General features: G+C 38.3%; 1 long non-coding RNA gene across 9 annotated transcripts in view; it reads right to left on the bottom strand.

The window, feature by feature from the left end:
* The window catches only part of LOC132021494 (uncharacterized), a 219,177-nt gene extending 207,839 nt beyond the window's left edge, over nucleotides 1–11,338 (bottom strand). For all 9 annotated transcript variants that reach the window (XR_009405360.1, XR_009405356.1, XR_009405358.1 and 6 more), the window contains exon 1: nucleotides 11,144–11,338. This is a non-coding gene — a long non-coding RNA (uncharacterized LOC132021494). The remainder of the gene's footprint in view (nucleotides 1–11,143) is intronic.
* Nucleotides 11,339–16,457: the final 5,119 nt, after the last annotated feature.

The following is a 16,457-nucleotide window of genomic DNA, read 5'->3' as shown; positions in this document are numbered from 1 at the left end:
TTTAAAAAGAGAGTCTCTCTCCTGCCTTTCCCCTGCCATGAGAACTACTGATATAACTTTCCTGAGTATTCCTCAAGAAATATGCTTTGCATATATAGACAATATGTATATATAACCCCATTTTGTTCACCTGACCCTATATCATGATGATCCTTGCATATTATTGCAGAGTTTGAGGTAGAGAAGGGATATGATCAGACTAGCATTATAAGATTAGCATCTTATAAATATTATAAATATTACTATAACCGTAGTGTGCAGCATAGACAGGGAGGGGAACAGGGCAAGAAACAACAGTATCTTGACTTAAGATAGTAACAATATAATGGAAAGAAAAAGACCTTAGAACTAGCCTTTTTCATCAAATAATAACCTCCAATATTCATTTCATTTCTTAATATTGCTTTTCTTACAAAGAGCTCAGAGCATCTTCATCCAGTCTCCAAACTATATTGTGGCCAGCTGAGAAAAGACACTGAGCTTACAGTTTGAAGATTGAAGACACAAGATACATAGACAAGTAAGTTCAGGACACCCAAATTCCGAGTCTAATAATCTCTCCCTTGAATATCCTAATTCTAGGCTGTTGGTGGTCCCAGATCACTGGCACAATGCAGAGTAACCTTCACCAAGAACCATGAGAGTCATTTGCTACACCAGCAAAGTAAAGTAATGATTTAAAAGTTCTTAGAAAATGGAGGAGGATTTTTTATCCTAATGCATAAAAATCCTTTAAGGACTCTGGGGTAATAGAAAGTATTATTAAGCAACCAAAATTCCAAATAATTATTTTTAGAAGCAAAGGAATTAGACATTGGTCAGGGTCTCCCTTTAAGAGTTCTCTGGACAACTAACTTGATTATATTTAATATCATCTAAACCTAGTGCTCAGAGTACATTCAATACCCATGATGGATTCTCTTCTTAAGAGGTAGACATGAAAGGTTTTGTTAGGCAGACTTCTGCGATGGCCTCCAATGACCCATCTCATGGTGTTCATGTCCTGTGGAATTCCCTGCTCATGAGGGCAGACAGAAACTAGTGACTTGTTTTCTAATAAATAGATTAAGGTGAAAGAGATAGGATGTCACTCCTGTGATTAGATTATGAAAGGCTGTGACTTCCATCTTGCTGGCAGATTCTCTTAGTCATCTTCTAGGCTTGCATGCTTTGGTAAAGCAAGCTGCCATGCTGCAGAGTCCTACACAAGGAACTAAGGATGTCCTTCAACTAATAGCCAGCAAGGAACTGAAGCCTTCAGTTCAATACCATGAAAGGAATGGAATCCCACCACCAGCCACATAAGGGAGCAGATCCTTCCTCAGTTCAGCCTTCAGAAGAGAATGTAGCCCCTGGGCTCACATGCAACCTTTATAAGAGATACTGAAGCAGTTGATGCAGCTCAGCTGTATCTGGAATCCTGAACCATAAAGACCTAGATAATAAATGTCTACTGTTTTAAGCTTCTAAATTTTGGCATAATTTGTTACACAGCAATATATAAGTAATATAAAGGCCTTGCCACATATTCAAAAATGGAATCACTTTGATTTATTTACATAGACTGACACTATTCTGTTAAACATTATATGTTTATGTATGTATATGTTCTCATGAACGCAACAGTATAATTAGTGACCCAGATACTAACCAGAGTGCATACTTGATTGAGACTTAGATATCAATGGGTCTAAAATTTCAGTCCTGTCTTCACTATCGCTGCTTCCTGTGATGCTCCCTTAGCTGAGTTTTCAAGACAGGCCCCTTGACTCAAGATCCTTTGAGGAGGGTTCTGGGGAAGCTGGTGTTCCCTCTATGACACAAACAGGGAAGAAAAGATACTAGACTGCATATCTATAGGTGTATTATGCAAAGGCAAAGCTGTCAGTAACTCCAGCATCACTGGATTAAACATGAGGGCTCACAAGAAGCTTAGTTCCACAAAAGTGTGAAATCAGAACAATAATATTGGAATTGGGGAATAGGTACAGTCATTTCCAACAGATAATGTCTTAAAAGGATCCTAATCTATTTGGAAGGTAAGATGAGATGAGATACTGTAGACGCAGAGATTTTTCTCTTCCTCTTCTTCCAGATGTTTTCAATCTGTCTTCACTTGAAACGGATAAACCTCTATTTAAAAAGCATTCACCTAGGGCTAGAGAGGATGACAAAAAAGTAAAAATCAAAGTTTCTGCTTTTGATGGCATTATAATGGTGAAAGCAGGACACATATAAGGAAAATCTATAAATATGAAGTAGGGAATCCTAATTTCACAGAAGTAGTTGTTCATCATTTACATGCATTCAGTGAGACTCTCAGTTCACTAACTCAGTTCTCCAAGAAATAACCAATTAAAACTTTTCCTTAAGAATAAATCCATTTGTGCTCTCTCTTCTACCTGGGTAGTGGGAAATCTGATAACAGCCATTATTTGAGGCCCTTCTATTTTAAGGATTGCTATGGAATTCCACCCAAAAGGAGGACAACAGGCCTCTAAACTTGAATGCAGTGCAGCTGTTGCTGATTCCTTACTTTCTAAGCCTGCATGTTCCCTTGAACATAAAGAGTGTGGGTAGGAATCTCAAGGTACCTCAACTAAGGACCAGAAGACGGGAATCTAGACCTTCTCTGTCCATCACTTACAGCGTTCCTTGAAAAAACTCACTCATCCTTTTAAAGGCTCTATTTCTCTTTCTATAAAACTGAGGGAAAATATATTTGTATTCTAACTGCTTCATCAGGAGTCACACAGGCGCTTTCTCTCATTTCCATACTTTTCAAAATAAGTTCTTATGTACTCCGTCTGGGAGGTCGGCTAGCCAGGAATTCCTGTGCTCCTGTGACAGATGAGGCGATTGGGAGATTGCCATAAGCGATTCAGGCAAGCTCGATACAGCAGGCCTTAGCCAAGTCAGGGTTGGAATTAAGAGTTTATGATACTTAATCCAGTGTTCTTTATATTGCACTGACTTTATATGGTACTTATAATAGTCATTCATTGTTATACCCCCAAATAGGTTTAAAACGTGCCTATAGAAATAACACTGACTTCAGATGGATCATCTCTAGCTGGAGAAAGGCTAAATATGTCTAGCTAAGGAATTGGGGCTAACAAGGCAACAGAGAGCAGAGGTAGGCTTTTGTGTTTGGTCGATGGGGATGATTTTTACTGTACCTTTGTTTTTAATATCGGATCTTTCTCTGCAAATGTATGGATACAGCACAGAGACATCTATTACCTGTTTCTGAAACATCATCAAAAGCCCCATGGGCAGCAGAATATAATGCAATGTGCCAACATGACAAGTGTGAAGTGTGTCAAGTCAGGGAACACCATAAATCCTCTATTCAATTCTCAAAGAATATGATACACAAATGTCCATTCATCTTGCTCTCTCACACTTCCACCATTTTCGAAGAAGGTGTCTGATAGGCTAGTGAGGGTTCCCTCTGTGCTGAGATCCGGAGGGCAAGACTCATTAGCCATGTGGCCATCTCTAAAATTATTACATCCAAACACTCAGGGAAAATAAGAACCTGAGGTAGCACACCATGCCTTGCTGCTATCATTTGTCAAAAACTGGCACCAGTTAGAAATGACACAGGATAACAAGTCCAGAAGCATCTAGAACAAACAAGAATGATTCATCACTGAAGACAGGGCAAAAACACACTCCCGTCCATCCACATATCAATTATACCAGCTATGAAAATAAATACTGGTTCACATTCCCAAGGCCTGAAAAAAAAATCAGGTGGGCCATAAGGAAATTATATAATAGTTAAAATATAAAACAGAGCTAAGAAAAAATTAAATGTGTTGTATTCTTCTCTATGTTTGCTCATCACTAGGCTTGGCTTATCAAGAAAAAAAAAGTTTGTGAAGGGAAGATCAGTATTTGAGCGCAGAAAAATATATGCATTCCCTACCCCTAGCTCGGCAACATCTGAAGAGGTAAAGAGAAATGGCAAGGGCATTCAAGAGAGAGGAAGGAGCCAGCTCAGCAAAAGCAGGAAAGATGACCAAGAGGAAGAGGGACTCTAAGATCTGAGAATGGGAAAACTTTGAACAATAACAGCAAACTTTATGAAGTGCTAGGCCTCGCTAAACTTTTCCCATGTAGTATCTCAATTTAAACTCACCAGAACAATATATGGATGGTACTATTATTGTCACATTCATTGATGAGGAAACTGAGGCACGGGAAGGATATGTGACTTGAAGGTTAAATATTTAAATTCAGGCCATCTGCCCCAGAGTTCATACTGTTAACAACTAAGCCAATAGCATTCAAACTTACTCTTGCACCAGAAATCCCTGGACACCTTGTTTAAACCCAGGTTGCTGGTCCCAGCCCCAGAGTTCCTGAATTAATAGGCGAGATCTGAGAATCTCCTTTCAAGTAAGTTCCCAGATACTGCTGATGCTCTTGACCCAGGGACCACACTTTGAGAACCACTGCACTAAGCTATGTTACCCTTTTAACAGGTGAGATTCTAGTTTGAGGAAAATTATAACACATTTAAATGAGTAGATTAAAGAAAAGAGATCAAGGTGGGATACAATGAAGAAACATACTGTAGCTCTAGCAATCTACTTTTCCAAAAATGTTGCAGTCGAAACTTAGAAACATTGTAGTGAATGCTGCAGGATATAGACAGAAATGCTGGCCTTTATATACTTAAAAAATAAAACTTTGGGGGCCTACAAATGAGGTAAGAGCATACAAACTTTTATAGGTAAAGCAAGGCAGACGGCTGTACCAGTAAAATCTTTTGGCATGTATTTAACTCTAAGTATGCTTATGTCAAAAGGGAAAAAATGAAAAGAACACTGTGATGCATGTGTGGCCATAAAACAATACACTGTATCTATTTCTCAGCCAGCTTGCTAAAACAAAAACAAAACAAAACAAAAAAATGATGAAGCAACATGGATAATCTTCTCCAACTCCAGGTCAAAATCTGAGAATTTCATTTAAGTTTAGAGATCCAGTGAAACCCGTTGCCTTTGAAATGCATTACAAAAGTCAACTGGGACCCTCAAGAAAACTCATTCTTGGACCTCAAGAGTCATATTTAAACTGAGATGTTTCTCTTAAATCTATATATTAACATGTATCTTCTATATCAGATATATAAAAGTAAAAAATTTTTTACTCTCCACATGTGTGCACACACACATACACACACACAAACACAACATATAGAGCAAAAGTTTTTTCGTAATGCCAAGTATTTCCTATAGTAATCAAAATATCTCCCAAGTCTGGGTAACTGTTTTTATTTGCCTCTACTGGTAGTTTTCACATACAAAAACATACGCAAAATAAAATCGGCCACACACTCATTATTTGGATGCTTTCCATGACAAAGTTCAGAGGACACAAAGGGATTGGGCCTTACGATTGTATGAGGTTTACAGCCTAACTGGAGAGACTTTATGCTTTTACTTACATGTATGACTATGTCTCTATCTCCCAGAGTGTCTTTGTTTTAGACAATCATAAATATGCACTGAATCCAGAGGTTGGTGCCAAGCATTTCCTTATTCTTCCCATGGAACCCAAGGTAAAGCCTACTACAGTAAGGCAGTTTGTGTCTCTTACCCCTGGAATAGTTGAAGTGAGGTGAGAGATATCAAGGGAGGGAGAAGAAAAGTATACATGCAAGGTCAAATATGGTTGATACCCTAAGTACATACGAGAGATATCACTGGGAAACTTAGTAAACCTTCTGAGAGGCTATGGGATTCAGATTTGAGGAAAGTTGAGAGATAAATGCGGGGAGGGAACATGCCAGCAGGGGGGTGCTTCTGAACAGGGCTTAGCAGGAACATTATTGATCTAGTATGTGCCTTTATGAAGAGGGTATTAACTACAGTAATGTGATGGGCAGCAAAGATGGAAGCAGGAAAAACATGGAGGGCAAGCTATAGAGAAGTATTCGTGAGCAGATCAGAAAAGGATGGGTTGTCATGTCACACCAAGGGTGACTTTGACTTTATAGGCATTAAAGAATCTGAGAGGAAAGACATAAACAAAGTAATGGTGTAAGAAGACAAGATGGCAGGGTATATTTGAGGAGAGAATATCATCTGGGAAACTACTGTAACAGACCCGATGAGAAGTAACAAGGACTCAAACAAAAATCAGGCCAGCAGGAATCTAAAGGAAGGGATGCCTGTGAGCAGGGAAACTAAGGAAAAAGCCCTGTTTTGGCTATGACTGTACCTGAAGGAGAAGGAATAGCCAAATAAAGATGTCAAGCTTTTCAATTTCAGTGTCTGGCCAGAAACAGCAACGGAGGCCCAGATGGGTTAAATCACTCATGTTTAATCAATGGCAGGGTAACACTTAACTATTTGAAATCTCAGCTCAGCCTTTCTTCTAGTACATCATGCTACTTCATGCATGTTTCATACAAAGTGTTTTGAGTCTTCGCATTATTCCATATCATAATAACTCTAAAACCATGTGGCACATCTTATAACAATAGCAAAAATAAAGCAGATTTTTTCTAGCTCTCAAGTTTGAATTGAAACGAGTAGCTTTTTAAATTTTTATTTTTCAAATCCTAGTATGATTATTCATAATGTCATAATTATGGATTTTTTTTTCTCAACAGAAACTGTGTGGTGCCTCATTCCCCGGACAGAGTAATCTCTTCTAAGTTCCTATTCTTCATTGAATCTAAAGGTTCTTTAGAGCAGGGTTCCTCAACCTTGCCATTATTGACACTTTGAGCCAGATAATTCTTTGTTGTATGTCTTCACCTATATACTGTAGAACATGTAGCAACATCCCTGACCTCTACCCACTGATGCTGATAGCAGTCCCCACTCTAGTTATTACAATAAAAAATGTTTCCAAAGTCATTCCTAGTCAAGAACCACTGCCTTTGAGATATTTTTTTAAAGACTTGTATTAATGAAGATATTTCCATTTAACAATCCTTCTATTGAGAAAACCAAGTTTTGCTCCAGTAAGGTGGTGTTCTTACATCTGGAGAGACGTGCGGAAAGTCGGGAAGATAAGACTCAATCACCAGCTATCAAGTCCACCTCTGAGTTCCCTTTAATGGGATGTCACTACATCAGGAATGAAATGAAAGGTTATTTGCTTACAGATAGGACCCAAAGGCCTTCTGTGGTCTTTAAGAAACATATGACAACAAACTGCTTTCCATGAACTCACTTTTCACTTAAAATCAACTGTCTTTTTAGCTGTTTAGAAAGGATCTTGTCTCTTGGAACAACGACAACAAAAATTGCAACCACCTCCAGCTAATTTCAATGTCTGAGTCATAAGTCTCCCAAAGGTGACTCATAGTGGAGGACAGAGCTGAGCTCCCTGTCACTAAGGTCCCTGAGTATATAAAGCAAGACCAGGGAAATGGCCCTTTACTCAAGAAGGATGTGGCTATTACTACTACATACCGATCTACCCCGAACAGGCAGGCTTGGGAGAGAGTAAAATAACCAATAAGAGATAATGTGCCATCAACATCAAACTCTATAACTTCATCTTTCAGATTCATCAGGAACTGAGTAAAGAAAAAGGGACCTGTTACATTTAATCCTAAACTGACAAGACATTTGTATTTATGTGGCGAGAAGTTACATGTGCCAAACAGGCTCCTGTCTTTCTTAAGTAAAAGCTTTGTGTCAGCTCTTCTGTTGACTCGCTCGCAGGCTGCTTTCTGGTCTCACTTGCTTTCCTATATATTTATATTGAAAGAATACATTCTCAACAGCTTTTAGGCCCTTAAATGCATTTCAAGAGGAGACCAAGCCCAATCACTGTTACTTAATTAACACAATTGTGAAGACTTCAATCTAGCTACACAATAGCTTTCCTGACCTTGCAGAAGGAGGCACGACTTCATTATTGAGTATATTGTTTCCTATAAACATATAAAACCCCTACAATAACAATCCCATCAGCCGAAATGAAGTTATCTGAGAACAGAATTAAACTCTAAATGACCTTTTGCTCTACTCCGTAGCCCCCTATTAATAATTTCTAATCTAATCAGTGTGGATAAATGTACTAAGGCTGGTCATGCCAGGCACTGGGCCAGCCCGGCCAATTGCCGTCCATCTGATTCATTCCAGTCCAGAGCTCGTCTGGAAAAGACGCATCCCTCGCTGAGAGGCCACTGCCTGATTTCCTCTTTTGTTATCTTTTAGCAGCAAAGTCATGTCCTTGTAACTGATAGACACGTTTCTTTGTAAATAACCCTGGAGTGACTGATAGAGCTTTTGCCAGACAAAGGCAGCAAATAGCAAGGCATTACTCATGCCAAGCCAGAGAACACTGTGTCACGGCTGACAAATTTATGGGAGATATGAGCTCACCTTTTGCACAAATATATACTTTCCTGGCAAATTCATCACATGCTTTAATGGCCCCATACTGCATTTGTCAGCTGTCTGTCCCTGTGCCTTGTTGCCTTTGGTTTCCTGTCAAGGATTGTTTGTTGAAATCATCTAGCAGCCCCATTCTTCAGCAGTAAGACCCAAGAAAGATCAATGATGACACCTGTATTGATAATATTTTACATTCAACTATTTCGCTGATAAATCATTTTAACAATGCTGATATGTTTATTGAGTGTCTGCTGGCATCACAATTACATGGAAAGTGATACCAACTTAAATCTTTGCTTTGTTGGTCTGGATTTTCTTTCTCTCTTTTCATTTTCCCATAGTTAAATATGCCATGGAACAGGTTTGACTTCCCCATCTCAATAGAGAGCATGTGAAAACAGAGGAGGTGACCTTGCACTTCCACAAATTGGTTTGTTTTTTTTTTAAAAAGGAAAGAAATGGCAGCCTTATGGCTATCCTTGGTCAAGGGAGTAGTCATTAGAAGGAGAAGCTCTTAGGGCTCTGGTAATGATCTGTTTCTTGACCTCCCTGTTGGGTACAAAAATGCATTAGTTTATGAAAACTCTTTGGGCTTTTTCTCTTCAATATGTTCTTTTTTGGTTACATTGTACTTTACTAGAAAGTTGCACGTATTGCATGGAGCACTGGGTGTTACACGTACACAATGAATCTTGGAACACTACATCAGGAACTAATGATGTACCGTATGGTGACTAAAAAAATAAAATAAAATAAAATAAAAAGTTGCACAAAAAATAGCAAACATACCGCTTATATACATGCACACACATACTATACATATGCAGGCTCAGATTCAGTATTCCCTACCTTGAAACTCTATATCACTTATAATCCCTTCAGTTTCTTCCTATAAATATCATATGTCAAACATGGAAAATATGTCTGACAAGCATTTTAGAAGTGATCATTTCACTACTACCCCTTAACCTCAACAGAATTTCAAAGTAAACCTTAGGGTTCTCAAATTCTTTAGCCTTTACCTTCTCTGTAGGAAACTTTCATCATGAACTCCAGGGTCTTTGTGAGGAAACAGAGACTGAGGCATCAATAAGAAGAGATCAAATTCTTCCTTGATTTCCCATTTGAATTACCTTTGATTCAAATCACATGCTCAATCCATGTCTATGAAACATTCAGATAAAAAACAAACATCCAAACAGAAAGGGGAAAAGTCAACTACTTAAACTGACTAACTTATTATTGGAAACATGTGGATGTATGGGCTTTCCAGAAGTCCTCCACAAGTCACTTTCTTGTCATTGGCCAAAGTTGCATCATATAGCTCCTCCTCCTTCAAGGCAGTCTGGGAAAGAGACTGGTCAGCCTCTTCAGTCTCTACATAAGACGTAAGTAATGAGATGGCATGTGGGAATGAATTCTGAATTGGCCAACTCATAGTTCTAGCTAGACGAGCAAAAGCCGGAGCAAGCTGTAGGTGAAATGAGTAGATAGGGAATGTCCAGGGAAGAATTTTTTAATTAGTGGTTTCAGCTTTGGATGTTCATTGTAATCACCTGGATATCACCCACAGAGATTCTAATTTAATTGGGTTTAGGTGTGCCCCCCTTCCCACACTCTCCCTACAATCAGGATCTTTAAAATTTCCCTTAAGTGATTCCAATGTTCAGCCAAGGTTGAGTGAGAGCTTCTGGCTTATGCAGATAACTATAAAGACCTGTATGTCCAAAGAAAATAGCAAAAGTATTAAATGAATCATCCGCCATTATTTTTGTGGATTTGAAGTTGAAGATTAAACAAAGATTTCAAAAAAGTGCTTATAGCTAGAAAAAGAGTAAGAATCTGGAAAAAAAAAAAAAAACACCCTGATTTTACAAACACTCGAGTGATAAATGGATATTAGAACATGAAGAAGTTTATTTTTGAAAGTGGTATATTAATGAATTAACACTCAATTTAATACTTGGAACTATTAGCATAAAAGGTAGGCAGTCTTATTTCTATGATTAATGGAAAACTCTGTCACTGTTATATATTTACATCTTAGCTCACCACTTCGTAGCTGTGGTCTTGTGCAAACTACAGACTTCTCTGAAAACCTCAGTTTTCCCACTTACAGAATGGGGGAAATGATTGAACCTAACTCAAAAGGCTTGTTTTGAGGAGTTACTGAGATGAACTGAATGAAGCACTTAGTTCATGTCTGGCATATAGTAACAGCTCAATACCATCATTGTTTTGGGGAATCCAATCAGCATGCTCATTTACAAGCATTAGTGTTACCAAGAAAGAATTAGGAGGAATCGGATTTGAAAAACACTGAGGTGACAAATAACTCTTTCATAATGAGATCTGACCACCTACTATTCAACTACCTGGGAGCAAGATATTTTAGAATAGATACAAAATGCTGCTGGAGGGACTTAGGTTAAATATGATGAAAATAGTTAACCATGAAGGTAACAAAACATGACAATGCGTTGCTATAGGACACAACGGCCTCTCCTCCTAAGAAGGTCTGCTGTAGTAGGAGATGTTTTCATCTTTCTAGAATAGTATAGGTCATGAGCACGGTGAGTAAGTTAACTCTCAATATCCTTTTAGCTTTATGACTTTGCTACCCAAAAATATAAACTCAAGGAGATGAAATTCAGATTTTAGAAGTGATGTTATTGAGACCACTGGTTTGTTTGTGAAATGCCACAGCAAAATTTGCATTTCCTTTACAACAAGAAAGGTCTTGGCCTGAGTAGAGACAGAAAACTTACCCTGAAAAGCTGTACCCTCAAGAACTGGTGGGCAGAATGGGTGCCACAGCAGTCAGGTTGTAGGTCCAGGACCCTGGCTCTTCCTTTCCATCAGGTTGCAGTGCAGTTAGGCCCACACCATCCCAGGTGATTTGGGGTTTTGTTCCCTCACTTCAGGTACTCTTTAAATAAGAGAACTTGTCCGTCTCTATTATGTCTGGCAGAGAGTAGATACTCAATAAATATTTGTTGAATGAGCCTGATCATTCTGATGAAAAGAGACTCCTTTGTTCTTTTGGGCCACTGGGTTTACCATTTACTAAATGGTCTGTGGCTTCCTGGTCTGACAAATTTACGGCACCTGTTTATGTCTTTCTCACCCACAGGTTTCAACCGAATACCTGTGGCTATACTTACAAAAGGTGGCCAGGAGGACCCATCCATTTTGGCAAGTACCTCTGGTCTGAAAGGTACAAATCAGAACTTTCACCACATTCCATCTGGCACTCACTGGTCATGCCAACACCTCAGAAGCCATGCTTGGGCCATTTATTACCACGTGGACACACACAGACCACTATGGAAAATGGAATTTTTGAACTACCCTGAATGACCTGCCTATATGTGTAGACAGCGATGGTCACCTTTTCCCCATATATTGGTTGTGCTGACTTCAATGTGGTTCCTATTACGCTGTTATTTTCCTTTAAAAGTAAAATTTCTTTTGGAAGGCTGGAAATTTCTGAAATGATTTCACATCTACTCTTTGCCCTCACCTTCCACAGAGCTGCTCATAATGTGAATATTAATCAGTACATAGCAAAAGGAAAAAAATCCTTATTATTATTGTTATTACTATTCATTTCCTTAGAATCCCAAGGAATTCCTCACACAATCTAGAGTAAACCATTAGGATGAAATAATTATTTTCAATGTGATTGTTCCTGTGAAGGTATGGATTGAGAGATCTTGCTCTGTCTTTCCTGGAAATGGGTGCTAGACTCTAAGAACAGTGACTTTTCCTCCAACCACAGAAATTACCACTTTTATGTAATCAGCAGTGGGAGTAAATCTGTTAAACTTTTGTCATTTCTCTCTACTACATTTTTGTAGGTCTTCACCAGCAAAGTTGGGATTTCTTCGTCATTTTCAGCAGATTTTTTTTTTCTAGCATTAATGAGGAAAAATTGAGGAGTTTTCTGATGGTATTCCCAAGTGACAAAAATATATACCCAAGACCTCACACTACAGAAGGAAGAAACAGAAAATAATTATTTCATTATAACTCCTGCCTCAAAAATACCAGGTACTTAACATAACATTACAAACATTACACCCCATGTTAGTTATCTTTCTTACGTGTGAATCTTATCTCCTCATATAATAAGCTCCCTGAGGAGAAAGAGACCACCATTTATTGAGAACAAGCCACAGCCCACTATGTACTGTATTCTACATATTACCAACAGCACTGTGAGGTCATTAGAGATGAGGAAAGTGTGGGAGGTTTGAGTCATTCTTCCAAATGCACACAGTGACCAAGTAATGTTTCCCACCCTCTGCCCCCAACCCTGTGCTTGAGATTGTCCAGGCACTCTGAAGTTTTACTAAGCAACACAGACCAGCATTGATAATTTTCATCAAGAGATTACTACTCTGAGCCTAGTATTACCAGAATGTCTGTTACTGCAGCACTCCTGAGAACTCTGCAGTCACCTTTGACCTTGCAAACTGCTTTAGCTTTAAATATCAACATTGGCTCAGGTTTCCATCCCATTTATTTTGAGAAAACTAGTGTCCTCCACACCATCCCAATATTCATTAGTCATTTTAGCCCAAAGTTTATTGAATGTCTCTGGGTGCCCAGCATTCTACCTCTCTGAGAGACAGTGCCAAACAAGCCAGAGTAAGTCCCTTCCCCCATCAAGCTTACATGCCACTGGAGCTGTTAGTTACCAATTGTGGTGTAAGAAATTACCCCCATTACCCCCAAACTTAGTAACTCTGAACAACACTCATGTATCAGCTCATAGTTTCTAAGGGTTAGCTGGGGGCCTGACTCAGGGTATGGATTAGCTGGGGGCCTCTGACTCAGGGTCATAAAGCTACAAAGCGTCAACTGGAGCTTGTAGCCTTCTCAAGGCCCAGCTGGAAGACAATGTGGTTCCAGGCTCATTCATGTGGCAGTTTATAGGTCTAGGTCCTTGCTGGCTGCCGACAGACAGTGAAGGAGAGAGAGGGTAAGAGAAGGCACAATGGAAGTCACAGTCCTTTTGGAACCTAATCCCATCACTTTTGCTGAATTATAGTCATTAGAAAGAAATTACTAGGTCCAGCTCCAGCTGAAAGTCAAGATAGTAGGAATTTGCATAAGAGCATAAACCAGAAGACAGGGATCATTGAGGCTGCCAAGCACAGAGAGGCAGATAAGAAGTATACAAATAAATAAAAACTGAAGGCGATGAAAAGTGCGATGAAGAAAAATGAAGCAGGAAAAGGAAGTCAGGGGTTGAGGAAGAAGCATGGTCAAAGGATCATACATGGGTGACATAAAAGCTAAGATCTTGAAGATATTTGGGAACCAGCTATGCCAGAATCTGGACAAAGAGCATAGCAGGCAGAGGGGACATAACAATGTATATAACCCTGAGATAGTATGGGCCTTCACATGTTGGACAAGTGACAAGGAGGCCAGTGTGGGCAAATCAGGAGGGAGGTGGAGGGTATAAGAGACAAGGCCAGAGGGGCAGCCATGAGCCAGGGCACATGGGGTCATTTTGACCAAAGCAGAGAATTTGGACTTTATTCTAAAAAGAATGGGAAATCATCATGATCTGAGTTATAGTACTTCACCAGCTTTATTGAGGTATGATTGACAAATGAAAATCTTGTATATGTTTTTGATATATGTATACATTGTGAATTTATTATTGTGATTGGCTAACTCACATATCCATCACCTCACCTGACACAGCTACAATTTATTTCTGTCTGTGTTAGGGAACTTGAGCTCTACTCTCTTAGTAAATTTCAAGTATATAATAGATTATTATTAACTATACTTACCATGATTTATACTAGGTTTACATCACATATTCCTCTTATAATGGGAAGTTTGTATATTTTTATCAGCATCTCCCCATGTCTCCCAGCTCCCAGCCCTGCAATACCATCATTCTACTCTCTGTTACTCTAAGTTCAACATTTTTAGATTTCACATATAATTGAGAACATGTAGTATTTGTCTTTTTGTGGCCAGTTTACTTAGCATAATCCCCTCAAGGTCCATCCACATCATCTCAAATGGCAATATTTCCTTCTTTTTTAAGGCTGAATACTATTCCATTGTGTAATATACACCACGTTTTCTTTGTCCATTCATCCTTAGACAGACATTCAGATTGTTTCCATATCTTGGCTACTGCTAGTAATGCTTTAATCAACAGGGGCATGCAGATACCTCCCAGAGATACCAATTTCATTTCTTTTGGATACAAACCCACGAATGAGATTGCTGGACCAAGAGAAGTTCAATTCTTAATTTTTTTAAAGAAACATAGATAGTATTTTCCATAATAGCTGTATCTTTTTACAGTCTCATCAGCAGTGTATAAAGGTTCCCTTTTCTCTGCATCTTTACCAACATTTGTTACCTTTTCACTTTTTGATAGCAGCCAGCCTAATGGGTGTGAGGTGATATCTCACTGCGGTTTTAATTTGTATTTCCCTGATGATTAGCGATGTTGAACACATTTACATACACCTGTTGGTCATCTGAATGTCTTCTTTGCAAAAATATCTAGTCAGGCTTTTTGCTAATTTAAAAAAATTAGGTTATTTATTGGTTTTGCTATTGAGTTATATGAGTTCTATAGTGAGTTTATATTGCACTGTATTTGGGGTATTAATCCCTTGTCAGATACACGGTATGCAAATATTTTCTCCCATTCTGAAGAATTTTTTTCTTTTTTGCATTTTGTTGATGGTTTCCTTTGCTGTGCAGACTTTTTAGTTTGACATAGTCCCACTTCTTTATTTTTGCTTTCATTTCCTGTGCTTTCAGTGTCAAATGCCAAAAAAAAAAAAAAAAAAAAATTAAAAAAAACATAAATCACTGCCAAGATGCTTGTTGTCAAGTACTGGTAAGGAAATTTTCCCTCTGTTTTCTTCCAGGAGTTTTATAGTTTCAGGTCTTACCTTTAATTCTTTAATTCATTTTGAGTTGATTTTTTTCTTTATGGTGTAAGATAAGGGTCCAGTTTCATTCTTTTGCATGTGGATATCCATTTTTTGGCACCATTTATTAGAGACTATCCTTTGCCCATTGCATATTCTTAGTGCTTTTGTTGAAGATTAGTTGAGCAAGATTGCTCCAGCTATTCAGGATCTTTTGTAGTTTCATATGAATTCCAGGATTGTTTGTTTGTTTGTTTTCTATTTCAGAGAAAACATCACTGGAATTTTGATAGAGATTGCTTTGGGTAGATCTTCACAATATTAACTTCACCACAATATTAACTCTTCTGATCCATGAACACGGGATATCTGTCTATTTATTTGTGGGCTTTTTTTCCTGTTTCTTTCCTCAACATTTTATAGTTTCCAGTGTACAGATCTTTCACTTCCTTGATTAAATTATTCCTAAGTATTTTATTTTTTTGATGCTATTATAAAAGGAATTGTTTTCTTAATTCTTTTTTGGGTAGTCTGTTGTTGGTGTACAGAAATGCCACTGACTTTTATGTGTTGTTTTTGTATCCTGCAACTTTTCTGAATTCATTCATTAGTTCTAATAGTTTTTTGGGTGAAGTCCTTAGGGTTTTCTGCAAAGAGAAAATTTTACTTCATTTTCAATTTGGATATCTTTTATTTTATTTTTCTCCCTTAACTAATTGCTGTGGTTGGTCTTCCAGTACCATGTGGAGTAGAGGTGGTAAGAGTGGGTCACTCTTAATAATGTTGAATATTTTATTTTATTTATTTTTTTAAATTTTTTATTTTTTATAAACATGTATTTTTATCCCCAGGGGTACAGGTCTGTGAATCAGCACTCACCAAAGCATATACCCTCCCCAATGTCCATAACCCCACCCCCCCTTCTCCCAACCCCCCTCCCCCCAGCAACCCTCAGTTTGTTTTGTGAGATTAAGAGTCACTTATGGTTTGTCTCCCTCCCAATCCCATCTTGTTTCATTATTTGGAGGCTAGGGATCAAAAAGAATTCCCTCAACTACATTTCAAGTATAGTTTGATTTGGTGATATTACTAACAAGTATCTATCTATTCAAATAATTAAATATGACACTTTTATTAGATAAATAAATACAGATCTTCT

This window comes from Mustela nigripes, chromosome 7 (genome assembly GCF_022355385.1).
Source record: "Mustela nigripes isolate SB6536 chromosome 7, MUSNIG.SB6536, whole genome shotgun sequence".
Classification (NCBI taxonomy): Eukaryota; Metazoa; Chordata; class Mammalia; order Carnivora; family Mustelidae; genus Mustela; species Mustela nigripes.
This window is presented reverse-complemented; position numbering and strand designations above follow the sequence as displayed.